The following is a 7,393-nucleotide window of genomic DNA, read 5'->3' on the forward strand; positions in this document are numbered from 1 at the left end:
AATATGAGAAAATAAATCCCTAGTTGCTTAAGCCATTAGAGTCAAACTCCTATAACATGCATATATTCTGTTATGGATACATATTATATATGTTTTGGTTTTCATGTTTAATGTCTCCCCTACTAGACTGTAAACCTCACTAGGGCAGAAACTATTTCTACTGTAGGCTGGACTCCGTGGCTCACACCTATAATCCCAGCACTTTGACAGGCCAAGGCGGGCAGATCACTTGAGGCCAGGAGCAAGACCAGCCTGAACAGTATGGTGAAAGCACATCTCTACTAAAAATAAAAAAAAAAAAATTAGCTGGACATGGTGGCAGGTGCCTATAATCCCAGCTACTCGGGAGGCTGAGGCAGGATAGTTGTTTGAACCCAGGAGGCGGAAGTTGCAGTGAGCAGATATCGAGCCACCACACTGCAGCCTGGGTGATAGAGCAAGACATATAATAATAAAAGAAAGAAATGATTTCCTTTGTGTTCACATAGGCTGTTAATAAAAAGTTTTGTAAATGAATACATGGATAAACACTGAGGCAAAACAAAGACTGAGAGCTTTGGGAGTTAAAGTTCTTTGACCACGGTCAACTATGAAGCTCCGTGTTGTGTTACACTCTGACACACAGTCACCTTGGCACACAGCCTCGTGGACCTGATTTGCTTCTGAGGCTTAAAGGTGGATTGGTTTATAAATTGCTCGGGAATTATAAGTAAGTGCGTGTTTGTGCATGTGTGTGTGTGTATGTTTGTGTTGGGGGACAAAAGCAAAGACTATGAACACAGGCAACAACCAACAAAATGAATTCAGTTCCTTGGCAATAACTTTCTAAATATATTTCATTGGTAACCTTAATCTGCTCTACGATTTCCTAATGAAACACAAATTTTATTTAACCCTGAACTTGTGCATTAAGGTGAATTGAAAGAGGTAAGAATGGTTTTAAGTCATAAAACATAAAACATAAAAATGTTTCAATTTGTTATGAGAAACCATGAAAAGCAAGGTTGTGTGAGAATATCTAAAATAATCTATCCAGAAAGCATAAGAAACCTCAAAACATAGCAGTAATGTCATTAGTCATATTATGTTCAATAGAAATAAGACAAACTGTTGCTACTATTGTTAGATGTATTGTTTAAAGTAGTATTGCCAGAATGTCATACATTGGATTGCATAATATTTACACTCACGTTTCTTCCAAAGCATACATTCAATAATTTTTTTAAAGTGTCTCATAGAAAAAAAATGAAACATTTTTTTCACCTATGACACGTGCAATTACTTCACCGTCTAAGGAATGCATGTTGTAAATACTGGATTTGTAGCAACACCTCAGATAATTACACAGTTTAAGGGGTACTAAGCAGGAAAAGAATTGCTGACTGTCCACACAATGCCCTCTTTTATTCACTATTAGTCTCAGAAGAATGTGACCATATAGGTTAACTATGTTTGTTGTTCTCAAGGAGAAGAAAGTTAAAACACAATATTCTTTTTAACAAGCTGAACCAACTTGTTGGAAAGAAATAAAACCTTATAAAAAATTGGAACAAATATCTTCAAACCAATATGTTATTTGAAACACTCTTTTACATGGTACATTCATTTTTGTCTCACCCTCACATAACTCTGCAAATAGCTATTCAATTCAAACTGTCTCAAGGGTAAAAGTATAAAGCTCAATGTTTCTGTTAGATTTAGTGGAGCTCATAGAGCGTCTAGATTTGTTGGTCGTGGCATTCGCTCTTAAACCCTCAAGTGTCTGTTTGAGCCAGTTTATACCAGAACAATTGAACAATTCAGGGTTTCCTTTTGTGTGTAGAAACATCTGTTTACATGGCTTCAGTCTGAATTAATAAGAACATGTTATTATTTAGAGAAAAAAAAGACAAGATGATATATAGCTTTTGTACCTAGTAATCTTTACTCTACTCATATATTTTAATACTTTAATAAATTGTAATACATGGCATACATGTCCTTGCTTTAAACTACTTCTAAAAGTAAATACTCAGAAAACATATTTCAAAAGCAGTATTTTCACATTTTTTAAAAACACAATTTGTTATTTATACCTAAAGTTTAATCCTATAGTTAATACTACGTTGTTCTCTTAAATTTGTTAAGTGAATAGCTCTCATGTCAAGTGTTCTTACTGCACATACCTACACACAACAGAGCAAAGGGTTATGAGGAAAATGTTGTGGTAATAGTTTTACCTAGTTTGTGGTGATGGTATTGTGTGTGAACAAATGCATCAAATTGTAGACATTAAATAGATGCAGATTTTTATATTGATTATACCCTAATAAACCTATAAAAAATGTAAAGGCAAGGCCAAGTGTGATGACTCATGCCTGTAATCCCAGCACTTTGGGAGGCCGAGGTGGGCAGATCACCTGAGACCAGTCTGGCCAACCCGGTGAAACACCATCTCTACTAAAAATATTTAAAAATTAGCCAGGTATAGTGACGGGCTTCCGTAATCCCAGCTACTCAGGAGTCTGAGGCAGGAGAATTGCTTGAACCTGGGAGGCATAGGTCACAGTGAGCTGAGATCGCGCCATTGCACTCCAGTCTGGGCAACAACAGTGAAACTCCTACTCTCAAAAAAAAAAAAAAAAAAGTAAAGGCAAATTCATCATTTGGAATATTAGCATTGTTACATCTGCTTGTGTACAGAATTTTGTGAAACTCAAATACAGAGAAAACAGATCATAAGATAATAACCAATTAGAAAGAGATTTCTCTTTACTCAAAGTTTGTGCTACAACTACTATACATATATAAAGATAAGAATGGAATATCAACCAATAGAGTAAGTTTAAATGGAGGAAGATATGGTGGATTAATTCTCGGTTGACTCCTCTGATGTTGACTGCTCCTTTCCCTATTTTGTAAATTCAGGGTTTGACTTTTTAAAGTTGATGTATGTAAAAGAAAGGAAACAAGAAAGAAATTGGAAAAGGAATGGCAAGTACTTACCTCACTAACACTTCGTGTTATGGCATTACGGATTTCTAGATGCGAAAGTCCTCTAAATCACTCATTAGCAAATCAGCAGCACATTACTACATTCTTGAGTAGAAATATTTTGGGCAGTCTAAATAGATAAATAAAAGTAGTATTAAAAATATTGCATACGAGACAGATAAATTCCTTTTCACTGTAGGGTACTATAAGGACCATGCCTACATAAACAGAATAACATAATTGAGATAAAGCAATTCTGCTCCTGAAAAGTTTTCATGAGTTCTTTGGAAATTAGCTAACCCTGAGGGTATCTGGCCTGCAATTTCCTCATGCTGGATGCAAGAACTTCCTTGGTTGGTCATTTGCAACTCCTTGCTTATCCTTTAGCATCTGGAAATTTAATCAATTATTTGGCCTGAGATATTCTCCCCCATTCATGTGATGTAAAGTTGATATATGTAAAAGAAAGGAAATAAGAAAGAAATTGGAATTTAAATGGATTTTATCATTCCGTTGATAAAATCAAAGATGACTCTTTTATGGTTATGCTTCATGAGTGAATTCATTTGGGGTATCATGTACTCACGCATTTTTTTCTGCGATAAAATCTTGGAGCACTTGCTGAATTCCTATGCAAGATTACTTCTCCCCTCTTATCTGTGTGGCCTCAGTTCTGGTCCTTGATGAAGTCCTAGGAGACATATTTCAAGCTCTCATCTTGATCCATTTGTAGCCCTCCTCTATATGAAGTGAGAGTCAGGGACCTGTCCATCGCAGCCTTCTTACAGTTGAGTGGGTGTGGTGAAGAAATAGGATTCAGGACAGAGCACAAGTTCTCTATTTAAAAAAAAAAAAAAAAAAATCCCACTCATCAATTATTTTCTCTGCCTCAAAATCTCTTTCCTAGGCTGCTAAAGAAAAAAAAAAAAAAAAAAAAAAAAAAAAAAAAAAAACCATTCAGCTCAGTATTGTCTAGAAACTTCAGCTGACACTGAAAGTAAAAGGATTGTATTTATAATCTTCTTGCATAGCTATAATCACATTCTTTGAATTAAGGTAAGAGTTCTAGATAATTCACTGAAAGAAAGCGACTTGTACAAAATAATGGAACACGAGATCATATTGCTACGCTGACAGCAATAGAGGTGGGGAAGAGAAATTACCTGTAAAATTCATGGGAAGAATGTTGTTATTGAGAACATGTTTTGGAAAAAGAGATGGGTCAAGAGAACAACAAGATGATTAGGAACATTAGCACTGTTACATCTACAATGCTGTTGGCCACATTACTTCGGCGGATTTGCTCTGTCTTCAGTATACAACTGCTTTTATCTGTAAATGGAATGAGTTTTAACATTCATTGACAGGGAAACTAATAGTTCTTGAAATTTTATATGACAAATCCTGCGATAGGCATGTCCAAATAGATAATTGTATCCCAACAGCCCTAAAGGCTATAGTAAATAATTCTCCCATTTTATAAATAAGTAAACTGCCACACAAAAAGCTAAGTTTTACTCTCAGAATAACTTATTGAGGAACAGGGTACTGTTTTTGTCCAAAGCTTATTGTTCTAAAAAGTTGTCTCTTCATGGATTAGGAAGTTTTTATTTACTTTTACTATAGTTTTAGAAATTTAGAATGAGTCATTTGATCTAGATATGTCCTATTGAACATTCTGTGTTTCCTCTAAGGCCCATATTACATGTCTATTTCAGCTATGATGTTAATATGCATACATTTAGAGTTTTTAGCCCTAAATGGTGAATCAGTTTTGAAGACTGCATAACCAGTAATGTTATAGAATTACCAAGTTCATATGCCCACTGTGTAGTAACATACCAATACACCGAAACAGAAGGGTTTGCAGCAGAGGAAAAGTTTAATGACACAGAGTGGCCATGTGAGGAGATGGAAAAGATCATAAAATCAGTCTTCCCAAAGAGTTCTGGGCTGGGGATTTTAAGGAAATAATGGAGGGCGAAGTGCTGGAAAAATGGGGTTGTTGATTGGTCAGGATAAGGGAAATGAAGTCATCAAGATGTGGAAACTGCATTATCTGCTAAGTCAGCTCCTCCTGGGGTCCTTCATAGCAGCTGACGTCAGTAGTTTCATTGGTTTCCAGAACCTGAAGGAATATATCAAAGGGAAAACAACATTTTACAATGTTCACATTGTTATATACAGAGCAGTTAAAGGGGAACCATAATCCTGTGATAGGGTCTGAGTGATTCTGCGGCAACAGGCACCAAACAGCTATGAGGAAGAGGGTCAGCTGCTTAGTGATTAAGGCTGAACATGCAGCAATCTTGGTTTATTTTCAATTCTTTCCCTCCCTTCTTCCCTGCTTAATTTTAAAATTTATGGAGATAGTTTCAGTAACTCAGGGAAAGTAAAAAGAAGACAAAAATCTGGAATGCAATATTGCTAGATTGTATATTTTGGGTTAACCCAGAATAATTGTGTCAAAAATGTTCTAGTTTGGCCTGGAGAAGTGATCAGTTGCCAGTATAATCAGAAAGAGCATGGGAGCCAGCTGCTGGAATGAAAGGATGGAAGAAAAGAGTGAGGAGACAACTTTCCTATATTGCTAGGCTTTGTGTTCAACTTTGGGTGCTCAGCAATCTTTTGTTAGTTTGGAAAACCTTCAATTTAAAAAACTACTAATTGCTTTTTGTTGTTTTGATTTTGCTTAATTGACATCTTTAGTAGTAAGCAGCACACAACTTAGCAAGATGATTAGACTGAATTTGCAATGCATGGGCACAGAATATGTAATTTCTGATTCATTTTTCCCACTATCATAAAAACTATTTAATATGCAACTGTGGATATGAACTTTAGCTTTTATTTCTCACAATGTTTTTGCTGGCTTTAGTGTGTAAATGACACACTTCCTCATTTATAGTCAAATGCTGTCTTTGGTTCCCAAGTCCTTTTCTTGCCTACAGCAACTTCATGTGAATATATTCCCTTAAAATGTAAATAATTTTTTAAGAAGTAAATCCTTAAATTTGAGGTAAACTACAGTGACTTTTAGGTTAGTGACTGATCCTCAGCAGTTATTTCAGACTGATGCTTAATCAACTTAGTATTTTTAACCAAACATCAAATTTTAAAATTAGTTCCTTGAGATATAGCTTTCATTGAAGAGAATAGCTTAAATGCCTGTCTTCCTTTAATAGTTTGGTTAGCCAGGGAAGGAGGAGGTATTACCATGAAGTGACATGCAAGTGAAGTTCATTGCCATGGTTAGTAATGTTTTCAGAGTGGTTAGTAATCACTGTTTTCTGAGGGCTATCTAGGGAAAAAAATGAGATGGTGAAATTCACAGTGGTTTAAGTTTCTGTTTAAAAAAAAAAAAGAAAAACTTTCAATGTATTTCCCTTCTATGCCCTAATTTCATAGACCATGGTCAAAATTACAAGTTTGGCATCTCGAGTTTCTGGGGCTATAACAGTTTTTCCCAGCTAGTAGCAGATTCATTTCTGCTAAAATTCTATTACCCTAAGCTATTTCTCTCAAGGATTGTAACAATTCTTCTGAAAACAGATCAGCAGCTTTCAGTATAATCTGACTTCATCTAACTGGAACAAGGTGCACTTCTGGTAAATCCTGCAACTGAATGTGACAGGAATAGAAAACTCTATTTCAGTGCCTTGCAGGGTGTGATGAAAGGCATTTGGAAAGTGATTTGGATTATTTTTATTGTTTTATTTTAGACCTAGGCTTCTTATTAGCGTTTGTTCTATTTTATTTTCAACAATGATTTAGGATGACAGCATTTATATTTTAAGTAGAAACAAAATAAAAGACAGCACTCTTTCAAGTGTTTGCTAAGCATACAAGTAGACAAAGATTTTTTAGAAACATTTTAATATTATATCATCCAAATAAAATAAGTTCTGAAATAAATGCTGAATTCTACACTCATCTATGTTTATTCACAAATATTTATAAACACACATGTACATATTTACAGCCTGGTACTGCAGATACTAAAATTAAAAAGAAAAAAGTCACCTTTGTCTTAATATATATCTGGGAAAGAAAAAGGGAGAACAGAAAAAAAAAGCAAAAAAGGAAAAGAGAAAGAGGTTAGCAAAGAGGAAAGAAAGCAAGTAAGAGAGAACTAAAATCATTTGAACTATATTTATTTTAATAGTCTATAATCACTTGAGATCACTTAAAGCTTAATTTGGTTAAGAAAGTTAATTTAAAGAAGGCTTAATTAAAAATTTAAAGTTTAAATACATGAGAACTCCTGAAGAATACCTATCCCTTAAGATAAATTGCAGACATGTATTACCCCATGTAAGGAATCTAAACAATCTGCTTGACTACGCAGCCAGGGAGTGACACAACCAGCTCGGTGACAAATTAAAGAAATTTTTAAAAATTACATAGAAATTTAACATCA

Source organism: Rhinopithecus roxellana, chromosome 2 (genome assembly GCF_007565055.1).
Source record: "Rhinopithecus roxellana isolate Shanxi Qingling chromosome 2, ASM756505v1, whole genome shotgun sequence".
In the NCBI taxonomy this organism is placed as follows: domain Eukaryota; kingdom Metazoa; phylum Chordata; class Mammalia; order Primates; family Cercopithecidae; genus Rhinopithecus; species Rhinopithecus roxellana.